The sequence below is a fragment of the Pistacia vera genome, unplaced genomic scaffold, assembly GCF_008641045.1.
Source record: "Pistacia vera cultivar Batoury unplaced genomic scaffold, PisVer_v2 Contig294, whole genome shotgun sequence".
Classification (NCBI taxonomy): Eukaryota; Viridiplantae; Streptophyta; class Magnoliopsida; order Sapindales; family Anacardiaceae; genus Pistacia; species Pistacia vera.
The window spans coordinates 171,955-186,994 of NW_022196106.1; the positions used below are offsets into that span (position 1 = coordinate 171,955).

A 15,040-nucleotide genomic window follows, 5' to 3' on the forward strand; every position below is an offset into this window, starting at 1 on the left:
TCTTTTCATATCTCCACAGTTAAAATCGGAGGGGAGAAATGACATTATTTACCTCCTCAAACAAAATTACTGCTGGCAGTGGCCTTGGAATGTGAGAGTGAAACGGAGGATTATTGTAGAAGACAGATCTGGAGAAGAAAAAATGTAAGAGCTACAGACAACTAACGCATGCTGTGTTACATGTAACGCAAAATAATTATAGAAGAGAGCTTACAGGACTCCATTTTTTGCGATCATCTTCATGCCCTCAATTGGTGAGTGTATCTCCACAGGCCGCACAGATTTATCAGAAAGGCAGATGAATCCGTTCATTCATGGAGACACAAAAATTTTGTTAATTATAGCAAAAGAAATATGCAGCTGTGGATAGGTTAATATTAACAGTTATTCATGTCTCTTACTTGCATGAAAGGCCACCTCTCATGTCTAAATCATTGAGAGGTTGTTCAAGTCACATATCCCAGGCTGAGTGTACATCTACCAGTTATATAATTGCCAGAATAGATAAATATTTTTTACATGCAACAAAAAGAAGCCAAAATTTTGCCTACTTACAAAAAATATTTTCTTTTTCTTTTCTTCTTTTCTAAAAATGATTAACTCCCAAGAGTAACGGTGAGGCATCTTGCTGAACTGCCCAACCTGAACCCGCCAGGTTTGCTCATGTTCCTTAAAAATTACAGGGCAATTAAGAGAACATGACTCATAAATATCTTCCGTTTTCATTGAAAACAATTTTCTTTCTTGATATAAGGAAGATCCCTAAACCTCGCTTACCTGTGCATCAAATTTTAAAACTTGGAAACTACTTCAAACCCTACAACCATTGGTAGTAAGAAAATCTTTGGGATATAATATTATCGTGGATAGATTACCTTAGTGGAATTTTAACTTTCCAAGGGTAGTAAATTCAATCCACCCCTTGGGCTTGAATAAAAACAAAATTTTAATCTTGTACCAAGCCCAAATTATACGATAAACCCAATCTTTCCAAAAGAATGAAACTGGTATTTCGGCTTAACCTAACACAATAACCCAACCCAAAGTTGTTTCAGCTTGGAGTTGAACACCCGGCTGTTACTTTAACAAACTCAGAAATAAAAATGACATCGTTTTCACTTAATTCAAGCAGCATCTTCAAAATCAAAACGGCAACGTTTTGAGTTGCAAACATTAAACAGATGCTGAATGAAACAACGCATAACAGCCCCCCTCAAGCTAAACTGTGCTTACAGTTTCAGCACCAGCAATTCAGCAGCAGCAGAAGTTCAATAGACAATAAACCAAATAACTCTTTTCAGATCTTCAAGCTTCGATACTGAACTTCCATCTTCTCAATATACACTTTGGACTAATCCACCAACATTATAACCACCAGTGTCACATGTCCTTATTATGCTGGCATACATGTGTTCAATTTTGAAACAGCTCCATTACATGTTTCTTACTCTTAATCACCTTTAAAGGAGATTACTCTTGAATGCAATAATCATTTTTTGGCGACAACAGCAAAACGATGCTAAGATAGAACCGAAGAACATTTTGGTAGCATATCTCATGAAGTCATTGTCGTCTTATCAATGATCTGAAAAGGCCCATAAAATTTTGGCGAGAGCTTTTGATTCTTCCTTGCCACTGCTGGTAGTTGACGGTAAGGCTTTAGGTGAAGATAGACACATTCATCTACAGACAAAGATTTCTCTCGTCATTTCAGATCAGCAAATTTCTTCATCCTCTCTTGAGACTCCCTTAAGTTATCTTTTAAAATGCGTAGAGCTTCTTCTCAATATACACTTTGGACTAATCCACCAACATTATAACCACCAGTGTCACATGCCCTTATTATGCTAGCATACATGTGCTCCATTACATGTTTCTTCTCTTAATCGCCTTTAAAGGAGATTACTCTTGAATGCAATAATCATTTTTTGGCGACAACAGCAAAACAAATGCTAAGATAGAACCAAAGAACATTTTGGTAGCATATCTCATGAAGTCATTGTCGTCTTCATTGGAGATCTTCCTTGAGGAAGACATGGCGGTTTCTGCAGGTAAGGCTTCTAGTACTGCATCTGCCAGATCCGTGATGAAGGAAGAGGTTCAGTTCAGGGGCAGGTACACATCCCCAGTTCTGAAGGCCGGATTGAAGAGCCAACTCCCTGTACTCCATGTCAATCTCTTCAAGAGTTTCTATGTGTTCACTCACAAAGCTGCAGCGTAAAGACTACAATCAATTTAACTCAGTAGATTACAAATTTAGTGCTCATATCAACACACAAATTTGCTATTTTAATGACTGGTCATGTACCAGACTGGAATCGCCAGGAGACTCTTAACACCTCTCTGGCCTAGCTCAACAAGAACTTCATCAGTGTAGGGCTTCAGCCATTGTACCGGCCCAACTCGACCCTACAAAAGAAAAGAAGGGGAAAGAAATGAAAATTCCAACAATTTAACCAACCAAACATTATAGTGCCCAACCTAATGATAAGGGGAAAACAAAAATCGCTGATGGAGAAAGTTAGTAGACAGCAGCTCCAGACAGTCCTCATAATTAAGGGAAGACAAGAAAGATGGAAGCTGAAACTTGTGAAATTGGGTTTCACAGTCGAACCTGGTATTCCAGAGCATGATCATTGCCAACTCCTCTGTCTTTCAGGTTCTGCATGATTAGGTATCCTCCATCTGATCTTTGTATGGATCACCACCATTCTCAACATAACTGACTGTATGCGGGGGCACTGAAGAATATCATTACCTGTAGTTCTACATATAGAAGTCAAAGACAAGTTGTAGAGAGTTAATCTCGTCAAATGACCATAACCCAGGCAAGTTAAATTTTAATATATATACTGATTTTGTGCTTCAAAAGAACTATATAGAAGAAGAGACTCTAATTAAATGCACCTCCTCAGGGTTTGCGAATTTCTCCAGCTCTTTCTGAATCAAGTCAGCCATAGACTTAATGTAACCTTCTCGTTGATACCAGGACCGTATGATGGAAAGAGGCATCCTTGATAGATATGCATCTTCCCTGACATATTATTCTCACTCAAAAATGGTTTATGATATACAAAATTGATTTACTACAGACAAGAAATTAGAGAATATAATGAAAAAAGAAAAAAAAGCAGCACCTAAATATTCTCTCGAGAACACGGATGCTTGACCCAGTTGTAGAGATAGAGAACTGTGGATAAAGCAAAAGGTATCCTAAATAGAAAAGTAGGTTCGCTAATGAGCATAATCAATCTCCCATGGCTTTTCAAAAAGTACTCACCCGGCTATATAAAAGTGAAAACAAAGTAATAGCACACATTTTACCAAAAACACCCCGCTTTTCCCCACTATATAATCTTGTTTTTGCATTGCTTTACGTTCCGTCCGTCAGATGGCAATTCATCTTCTTTTGTTTCAAAGTTTGCCTCTCAACCCTTCTAGTCTCTTCTTCACAATTTTCTTTTAAACTCTTCTAGTTAACCTCTCTTGTAACTTGTACCTTGCCAAGATGCAAAAGATTCAAGCCATGAAAATATACAAGAAGAATCAACTTGAGAGTTTTTTTATTTACTCTTCAACAGTATTAACTTGTAGTCTATTCTGTTCCAGCCCCTTTTGGTTTCCCTCCCTATGTTCTTCTATGAAGGTGCTCCTGTTTGTTTCTCTCCCAAAAGTTGGTTTCATGATAATCAGGCCCAAACTTTTGTTCATAGTGGGCAACCTCATCGTTGTTATCCTTATAAGAGAATCCAAGTTCAAGTTCTTTGCTTCAGACACTTCTTCAGCAAGCAAGGTGTACTATGATGAGTACATTAACAAGTGCAAGAATACATGTCCTGGAGCCCATCAGAATTTTTCTACTCTTGAAGTGGAAAAAATTAAAGAGGAAAAACTGGAGAAATATTGCTCTGAAGAAAATGTAGTGTTGGGCCATCACCACCTTCACCTAATTTCTTTTTCTTCGTCTTCCGTTTCCTTTTTCTAGATATTACTTCAGTTTGTACATCCTGCACTCCACTTGCAGTCACTTCAGTTCTTAATCCCTGCAACCCATCCGCATTCACTTCAGCTTTTGTTCCCTGTGTTGGTTTTCAGAGCTGGAGAATACTAAGGAAAGAGGAACAAAACAGACATGAGAGAGAGCTGTAGAGAGAGAAAATCTGAACTGAAATTTTGCTCTGTTTTTTCATTCAAAAACAGGGATAGTTTTTATACAAGAACTTGCCTTGTTCCACCTAAAGTTGAAAATTTAAAATTTAAACTAAACACACCAACTAATGCTCGTACAAACATATCAAAATACATAATTTTATCAATCTAATTCACCTAAACACATCACTAGAATATTTCTTAAACAGTGACAAAACAACTTCTGCATGCACAGCAGCATTTCAAACCGTGGCGCCAAAATCTTGCAACTCCCACCGTGTGTTGACTTCATCATTTCCAGCATGGTATCACCATTCAACACTCCTCCTTGATATCTTTGCTGGAAACACTAAGTTTGAGCTTTAAATCTTCAAACTTGGTTTTGGACAAAGCTTTGGTCATTATATCTGCAACTTGTTCTTCACTATTGAAGAGAACTCCTCCTTCATTGTAGCTTCTCCAAGCATCGGATTTGACTGCCTCATTGTAGCTTGTTGGTTCTAACTCAATCACATTGCACCTCTCATAAATTTCAGATATTGGCTTTGTACCTCTTACCAGAACTTCATCAACTTCATCTGAATTCACTTCTTCAATCTGACTTTTGGGCATTCTATCTTGCTAAAAGCTTATGATTTTTTTCCCAATTCCAAATAGCACATTTGTCCACCTTGGCATCTCTACTAACTATGTTAGCTGAATGGTCTTGAAAAACAGCCTTTGGCCACTCTACCGGGAAGCTTTTTCCTTGCATTCGAACTCTCATTAACTCATTCCCATCACACTCTATAATGACACATGCTGAGTTTTTAAAATGCAGAAAGTAATTCCTCTCAAGCATTTGTCCTACACTAAGTAGGCTTTGATTGATTTCAGGAACAAATAAAACATCAAATACGAATTTGGTACCTTACTTGGTTTGGATAGCAACATTCCCCTTGCCTCTGACCTCCAGCAACTCTCCATTTCCCCCTTTAACTTTAGACTTGTAGCTTTGATCTAAGCTCACGAAATTGGACATGTTTGGTGACATATGGTTGGTGCAACCACTGTCAATTAACCACACCTCTTGATCACAATCAACTACACATCTTGAAGCCATAAACGGCTACTCAGGTTCTTGAGTCTGCTGTTGATTCTCCACTGCCTGGGATTGATGCTCCTGCTACCCTCCTTTATTCTTGCACACCCTTTCTACATGTCCAAACTACTTACAAGACTTGCATTGTATGCTAGGCCTGAACCAATGTCTGTTTTCAGAGTGGTTCTTTTTCTTGCAGTGAGGACAAGGAGGAAAGGTTCTTATTCCCACATTCTTTCCTCCTTCGTTGTTAACTTCCTCCTTTCCCTTCTTCTCTCCAGCAGACCTCTTGTTTTGGCTTGCTATCATGGCTCCTTCCTCAGCAACCTCCTCTACTCTTGTGCTTGAAGAGCATGTACAAGTTCTACTAAGCTGATTTGGGACAGGTCTTTAGAGTCTTCAAGTGAGGAGATTTTTGCCTCAAATCTCTCAGGTAAACTGACCAAAACCTTCTCTACTATCTTCTTGTCAATCAGCTCTTCACCAAGTAGCTTAATCTTGTTCACTACATTCATCAGCCTATCCACATACTCCTTGACAGACTCAACCTCTTGCATCTTAAGCATCTCAAATTCTCTTCTCAGGTTTAGAACTTGCATGTTGCGTGTTGTATCGCTGCCCCCAAACTCCTCTTTAAGCTTATCTCAAGCCTCTTTAGGAGTTCCACATGCCATAATCCTAGTGAAGACTTGGTCTATCATTGCCAAGTGTATGCAAGATAGGGCCCTTGGTGCTTTAGACATCTCTTCTTCATGAATCCTGAATTGGTTCAGTGTGGGGTTTGCTCCCAACTGAGGAACTTGTTTCTCCTCCTCCACGTATTGCCACAACCCATGGCCTCTTAAATAAGTCTTCATCTTGACAACCCATACATGGAACTAATCTCTATTGAAGATGGGTGGAGAAAGTGAAGCTGGAGTTGCTACCATGAAGATGATTACGTATGGTGTTGAGTTTTGTTAAGAGGTTTTATTTTTTTTTTTTTTTTTCTCTTATAACTCTTCACAAATTCCATAAATGTATTTTTTTCCAGGTCCTAAAAGATCACAACAGCTATTATACCAATTATTGGTTTTTAGAGCTAGAGAATACAAAAGAAAGAGGAACAAAACAGGCGTGAGAGAGAGCTAGAGAGAGAGAAAATCTGAACTGAAGTTTTGCTATGTTTTTTCATTCAAAAACAGGGATAGTTTTTATACAAGAACTTGCCTTGTTCCACCTGAAGTTGAAAATTTAAAATTTAAACTAAACACACCAACTAATGCACGTACAAACATATCAAAATACATCATTTTATCAACCTAATTCACCTAAACACATCACTGGAATATTTCTTAAACAGACCAAAAACAACTTCTGCATGCACATCAGCATTTCAAACCATAGCGCCAAAATCTTTGCAACTCCCACCATGTGTTGACTTCATCATTTCTAGCAAGATATCACCATCTTCAACACCCTGAACTCCATTTGCATTCATTTCAGTTCTTATTCCCTTTAACCCATCTGCATTCACTTCAGCTTTTGTTCCCTCAAACACGTTTGCATTCACTTCAGTTGTTGTTCCTTGCACCTGCTTTGTTACCATCCCCTTTATTTTGTTCACTAGGACCACTACCATCAAATTTCTCAACAGCCTTGCGCGGGTCAGCACCAGCTTCACCTAGATTCTGTTTCTTACCTTTCCGATTCTTTTTTCTAGATATTACTCAAGTTTTTAAGTCCTGCACTACATTAGAATTCACTTCAGTTCTTATTCCCTCACCCCCATCTACATTCACTTCAGTTTTTGTTCCCTGCAATCCATTTGTGCTCACATCAGCTATTATTCTTGAGTGCAACCAATTTGGTTTTACTTTGCCTCTTATTTCCTGCAACCGATCTACATTCAACTCAATTTTAGTTTCCTGCAACCCATGGCCACGTATTTGGTTACCATCCCTTTTATTCTGTTCCCTTAGAGTGCCAATCTTATTGGCTACAAAACCACTTCCAATTAGTTCCCTTTTCTCAGATCCACATCTCATATTTCTTAAGCCCTGCAAAACATTCATGTTCACTTCAGTATTTTCTAACAAGAAAATCACAAAACAATGAGAAGAGATGGAAGAATATCAATCAACTAACAGTAGTCCACAATCAAATAAATAGCAGAAATGTTCTTTCATATCTCCACAGTTAAAATCAGAGGGAAAAAATGACATTATTTACCTCCTCAAACAAAATTACACCTGGCAGTGGCCTTGGAATGTGAGAGTGAAACGGAGGATAATTGTAGAAGACAGATCTGGAGAAGCAAAAATGTAAGAGCTACAGACAACTAATGCACGCTGTGTTACATGTAACGCAAATTAATTATAAAAGAGAACTTACAGGACTCCATTTTTTGCGATCATCTTCATACCCTCAATTGGTGAGTGTATCACAGGCCATACAGATTTATCAGAAAGGAAGATGAATCCGTTCATTCCTTCACTGTGCGTTTATGAAAATACTTTTATGTGAGCGCAATATTTTGACACCTCTAATTGCGAAGCAAATATTTATTTGATGAACTCTGGTAGATAGAACTATAGTTGTAACCACGGGATTCCAAAAGTGATCAATGCATTAATTGTGGGATATACAGCGTCACTTTACCCAAAATCATTAAATTTGCACCATCACAAACTAACATTAGCAATGTAGAAATTTTGATTCTTTTGGCTCTAGTCATATCATCAAATTAAGAAAATTTTGGTATAATCTGCAAGAAGACGAGACTCCTCGATAAATGGTAGTTTGCAAATACCCTGAATGAACAGGGGAAATTCATAAACCCTGAACTCTTGGAAACCAACGGTCATAAAATTCAATCCACTCCTTGGGCTTTAATAAAAACAAAATTTTAATTTGTACCAAGCCGAAACTATACAATAAACCCAATCTTCCCAAAAGAATAAAACTGCTATTTGGGCTTAACCTAACACAATAACCCAACCCAAAGTTGTTTCAGCTTGGAGCTGAATATCCGGCTGGTTTGGCCCGGTTGGGTGAATTTGGAACAAGCCAGATGAGCTTTAGAGATGAGGTGGTCAGGGCCTAAAGGCAACGACCTGAAGCAACTCCAACCAGGGCCATGGGCCAAGCCTAAGTAGACTAATCTATACATATATGCATTCTCTGACTTTGGACTTTATTTTACATTACTTGAAGCCAACAAAAACATATTTTAAAATCTTGCAAAATCACGGAATAAGTACAAGGCCTTTTTTTTTTTTTTTTTTTTTGGGTACATATATCACATAATCATGAAAACAAAATCAAACACTACCTGCCAAGCAAAGCCTTTTCCATTAATACCAACCTAAAAATCTGAGAAAAAATTTAATGATTAGACATAAAAAGGAAGTTGATTTTCTAATAATATGTCAGTTCAAATAATACCAGCGGGATAAAAGTCCAATATGTCATCAATTTCCTATAAAACAATGGAAGCGCATGCGGAAGTATATAAATAAATAACCAACAGAAATGGATAAGTTATATTGGGAACCTTGCAGCAGGCAATACACCCATTAGTTGATCAAACGGCTTGAAGGGTTTCCCAAGTGAGAAGTGAATTTCAAATTTATCAATATCATAAATATCTGAAGCATGCGGTGCTTAATCAAAATGTTTTTTTAATCACAGTCAATGAACAATAACTGCTTTTTTAACAAACTCAAAGAAGTCAAAATGATGTCCTTTTCACTTGATTCAAGCAGCATCTTCAAGATTGAAATGGGCAGCGTTTTGAGTTGCAAACATAAAACAGATGCTGAATGAAACATTCCTTAACAACCTCCCTCAAGCTACACGGTGCTTACAGTTTCGGCACCAGCAATTCAGCAGCAGCAGAAGTTCAATAGACAATAAACCAAATAACTCTCTTCAGATCTTCAAGCTTCAATACTGAACTTCCATCTTCTCAATATACACTTTGGACTAATCCACCAACATTATAACCACCAGTGTCACATGTCCTTATTATGCTGGCATACATGTGGTCAATATTTGAAACAGCTCCATTACATGTTTCTTACTCTTGAATGCAATAATCATTTTGTGGTGACAACAGCAAAACGAATGCTAAGATAGAATCGAAGAACATTTTGATAGTATATCTCATGAAACCATTGTCGTCTTCATCGGAGATCTTCCTTGAAGAAGATATGGTGGTTTCTGCAGGTAAGGCTTCTAGTACTGCATCTGCCAGATCCGTGATATAGGAAGAGGTTCAGTTCAGGGGCCGGTACACGTCCCCAGTTCTGAATGCCGGATTCAAGAGCCAACTCCCTGTACTCCATGTCAATCTCTTCAAAAGTTTCTATGTGTTCACTCAAAAAGCTGCAGCGTAAAGACTACAATTAATTTAACTCTGTAGATTACAAATTTAGTGCTCATATCAACACACAAATTTGCTATTTTAGTAACTGGTCATGTACCTGACTGGAATCGCCAGGAGACTCTTAAAACCTCTCTGGCCTAGCTCAACAAGAACTTCATCAGTGTTGGGCTTCAGCCATTGTACCGGCCCAACTCGACTCTACAAGAGAAAAGAAGGGGAAAGAAATGAAAATTCCAACAATTTAACCAACCAAACGTTATAGTGCCCAACCTAATGATAAGGGGAAAACAAAAATCGCTGATGGAGAAAGTTGGTAGACAGCAGCTCCAGACAGTCCTCATAATTAAGGGAAGACAAGAAAGATGGCAGCTGAAACTTGTGAAATTGGGTTTCACAGTCGAACCTGGTATTCCAGAGTATGATCATTGCCAACTCCTCTGTCTTTGAAGTTCTGCATGATTAGGTATCCTCCATCTGATCTTTGTATGGATCACCAGCATTCTCAACATAACTGACTGTATGCGTGGGCACTGAAGAATATCATTACCTGTGGTTCCACATATAGAAGTCAAAGACAAGTTGTAGAGAGTTAATCTCGTCAAATGACCATAACCCAGGCAAGTTAAATTTTAATATATATACTGATTTTGTGCTTCAAAAGAACCATATAGAAGAAGAGACTCTAATTAAATGCACCTCCTCAGGGTTTGAGAATTTCTCCAACTCTTTCTGAATCAAGTCAGCCATAGACTTTGATGTAACCTTCTCGTTGATACCAGGACCGTATGATGGAAATAGGCATCCTTGATAGATATGCATCTTCCCTGAAATATTATTCTCACTCAAAAATGGTTTAAGATATACAAAATTGATTTACTACAGACAAGAAATTAGAGAATGTACTGAAAAAAGAAAAAAAAGCAGCACCTAAATATTCTCTCGAGAACACGGATGCTTGACCTTGTTGTAGAGATAGAGAACAGTGGATAAAGCGGCAATACAACGAGCCTTGTAATTCTGTCTCTCTTATTCTGTCAATAAGTCCACATTTAACAAAAGAAAAGGAAAACAGCTCATAGATCCCATGGCAGTTCAACGTGAGACAAAAAGTATCCCATGTTACTAAAGTGAAAAGATTGAAACCTACCTGCTGCACTGCCTCTTCTGTGAAGGGGTACCAATAACTCATTCCAACATATATATTGACAGGTAAGTTCTTTGCTTCTAAAGCCATTTTAAGTGCATGTGCCTGCGACAAATTTCTCAAAATACAAGTACACAATATTACAGACCAAAGCATTTTAAGTTTTTCAAAATTGAGAAAAAAAAAAAAAGAGCACAGATTTTCTAATAAAAACATTTAGAAAAAGAAGAAGAAAGTAGACCAAAGCAATGAACAAATATAACCAAAACATAAACAATATCACAAATAACAGGACATGTTCAACCTGCTCGTTTTTTATTTTCCACAAAGGTGAGCCACATCCTATGGAAGCATATCCTTCTTCACTTTTGGGAGCTCGTAGCAATAGAGAAACGCTAAAAATACTTTTTTTTACCCACTTTTTGACTCTTTTACCCTCTATTCGGTACGTATATAAAAATACTGATAAAACGATAAAGATGACTCTCCAAAGATTCCACAATGGAAAGGAGAATTGTGTTTAAAATAATGCTTGATACAATACAGATTTTGATAACATATATACAACGATATTTTGTACCATATAATATATAATATTATTTAATATGTTGCCAACAAATTAACATCACCATTCTAGAAAAATAGTAAGCACACAAAATTTAAGAAGAATGTTTTAGTTAAATCTGGGTGAGATTGAATTACTAAAGCATGATTCATACCCTTAAACCTCTTCATTAACTCTTGCCATTTTGCCTGCAAAACTAATCAGATTTTTAGAGATGATTCACGCTTCAACCTGCAAAATTAATCAGATTAATCAATGTCCTATAAGTATTAATCAATCATTTATATTCCACTTGAAAAATCAGTTTAGTCAAACATGATTTATGCCATTTACATTGTTGGCTAAACGTAGAAAAGTATTTTATGCATTGGAGAAATCGTCGTCTTCTTGCCTGCAAAACAAATCAGATTTTTAGATAATTTAAGTATCTGAGCAATTAATGATGATTTAAATTATTAAGTATTTATGCAACTAAAGATAATTTAAGAAGACAGTATGTATTATGATACCAAATCATTTTCAAGGATTAAAACACAATTTCAAGTTTTGAATGGCAGTTCAGATTTACATAGTCTAAAAACAAATTTTCTGTCAATCATCCACTGATAAAAGAAAACATAATGTTCTGCACAATTAATCAAAATTCACACAGCGATTCTATGAACAATTGTTGCACTTATTTTGTTAGAAATGCAATTAAAGAATTTTATCAAAAATCCCTAGGTAAGTGTTTTGCCAAAAATCTCTTCTTAGCTCCTTTTATCCAAGAAAAAAAAAAAAAAAAAAATTAACTTGAAAGCTTCTTCTAGATAAGCATTCCCAAACACACTCCAACCATTTCATTATAAGTCAATTTTGTTGACAACAAAGTCAATTTTGTTGCTTAATTTTCAGAACCAGATCATCATGACCTACCAATGAAAAAAGTTGCAAAAGAACAAAAGAAAACTGAATGCAAAGAAAATACAAATGGTGATACTCAATTAAACTACTCGTAAGAAAGATTCTTATCCATAAAGTGAAAGAACAGATTTCAAATTCGAATGAGAATGCTTTGAATAATGCTTAAGCTACTACCTCCTTAAGAGCATCCTGATTCCAGAACAGCTCATCCTCTTCAATTTCATCATCGAGCAACTTAGTCATCCTGCAAAATCATTAATTTTAGTCTCTCCAATTACCACTCAAGTATTACATCAATACAATCATAACTTGTGAATTTTACCACTACACAGCAGGCATACTGGCACAGCTTTCATTACATGTAACATCACATAGATAAATTACAAATAAGAAATTCCATAAGCCGAGAATCAAACAAGAAACTGTACACAACAAACCGGAACTGCTTAAAATCATGAGTTCAATTCCAAAACATGCATTTCTACGTTGCCAGCAAGGTTTTAAGACAAATGCCATAATAACTCTTACTTGGCAGGCAATCTGGTCACTGCACAGACAGCCTTCTCTGGATCTGGAAAGAGATATCAAAGAACAAAATCAAGAGCATGCACTTACTAAGCGATCAAGCAAATCATCACTGTACTAAAGAACATCAGGCCTACGAAATACTAATTATAGGCAAATACATTTCACAAAACCAAATTCGAAAATAAAAAGAAATAGAAACTTCAGGTCAGCCATTCCAAGCTCTTCTTTTGCAAACTAATATGTTGATCATGGAACGTTAACGGTAAAACTTCAGAAATCTATGCATTTGGTTTCCATGAATAAAAATAATGTTGGCGAAGAATGGGAATCTTTACATTTTATTTTTGGTAAAGTAATTCAGTGTACACAAAGAGATCCTGGAAAATTAGGTGAATATTATAAAATCAGATTTTACACGATAATTTCTTTTTAAATAATAAATTGGCACTTTACATGCTATTGCATTTTCTATCCACTTAAAAATCTGCAATGATTATATCACTACAGCGCATCCTAGGAAGGCTGCAACCCTTTGGAGGGAAAACATTAATTCATGCAGGGGTCTCCCATCAAGGGATCAAGATAGTACACATTTAACATCTTCATGTCAATACCAACAAGAACCCAATGAAACCTATTAAGAAACCTGATAAGTACCCAACACAACGGCCATAAAGAGGCAATAGAATATTCACCCTGCAAGAGCCCAATGTAAGGAAATCAATGAATTACTAACCTTGGGTTATATGAAACTATAAATTCTCGTTCTTAACATTTGACAACCGATTGGTAAGCAATTGTGCCCTTTGGGTTCTTGTTCCCATGACATTACTGCTATCTACTATAGACAATGCGTTGGTGCTCATGAAACCAAATATATTTCCATCACCACCATTACCCTTGTGCTTTTCATATAAAGTCCTGCCCAATTCAAAGAATACCAAGGCCCAAACATAGTTGTTATTGCTTGACTATTTGGCCCACTTTTATGGAAGGTTTCAGGCTATAGATAGTGAGAGCCTCTCCAAACCAAGGCCTAGTTTTGGAATCTTGAACTTATCTCTTTGAGGTGTACCCATTTCAAGATAATTTAAGCAATAGGTGTTTATTTATGCTTGAGAATAAGAGTGTTTTCATTCCTGAAGCATATGCTTCCATAATCACTACACATTAATTAAGAAAATATTCAGAGAATTATCCAAATAAAAAAATACAATTGAATTTCCTTTTTCCTAGATAATTTACAACATATAGTCAAGGTTTCAATTCTTTGTTCTAACTTTTCATCCATTAATAAAAACGAGCCACACCAATTCACTACATTCAAATAAACACTAACAGAGATGGTAATTTTCCTAGCATTTACAACAAAAACATTAACTTTATTTCCAAGTAAACCTCACATTTCTTACTTTTCAAACAACAAATTAAAATGTTACATTGCTAGCTAAACTCACATAAAAATCAAACATTCTAGTTATTTTCTAGTGAAGGATTTCGGCGGCCGCTGGTCTAAATGCTCCTAAAACACTAGTTAGAGGGTTTGAACCGTAAATACTAACTTGGCCATGGCAATGCCTGCCCCAATAGTAAAAGATTCAAACAAAACTAAAAAGAACAAGTGTAAAAACACTTACTGGTATGTTCGTGACAGAGAGGTTCGTCAAAAAGTCGCCATGAAAGGAAGGCCCAAGTGCTGGAGAAAACAAAGAAGAAAATAACTGCTGAGTGCTCTCAATTGTTGCAAGTGAGGATGAAAGGAGGGCAAACAACTTGTTTTATAGTGTCAAGCGGGAAGCCAAAACGGCGGGAATCGATTAGCGATGAATCTCAACCCTCCATTTGCCGAGCTATCTTGGCCGTCCAATGGTTACATATGGCGACAATCAGTGAAGGGCGATCAACCGTCAGATTGAGCAATCATAATCGCTAGTGCATGTCGCCTCAACTCTACGAGTAGCAAAGTACATCGCTTTAGTTCCACACGTGGCCAACTATAATGGCGCAAATATGACAAAAAGTAATTACAAAAGTCAGCAGCATTTAATGCTACATGCCAGCTCGAAAATTACCCTTGTGCCTTTCATTTCAAATTTTGAATTTGACAACATTACATAAGAAGCTAAGTCTTACTCACGTCGAGTGAAGTTAAGGTTGCATGATGAAGCTCAAACAAAACTCAACGACCTATGTGCAAGCTAAATCGACAAAGGAACTCAGTCTAAGCAGCAAATCAAGTAACTTCAGTTTTCGAAGCTCGACACAACCTCTGAACACTTGGGGGACAAATGTTGTGTTTGA

At 36.8% G+C, this 15,040-nt stretch overlaps 2 pseudogenes; both read right to left on the minus strand.

Annotated features, from left to right (window-relative positions):
• Positions 1–1,056: 1,056 nt before the first annotated feature.
• Positions 1,057–4,761, minus strand: LOC116135118 (annotated as a pseudogene).
• Positions 4,762–8,821: 4,060 nt separating this feature from the next.
• LOC116135101 lies at positions 8,822–12,874 on the minus strand (annotated as a pseudogene).
• Positions 12,875–15,040: the final 2,166 nt, after the last annotated feature.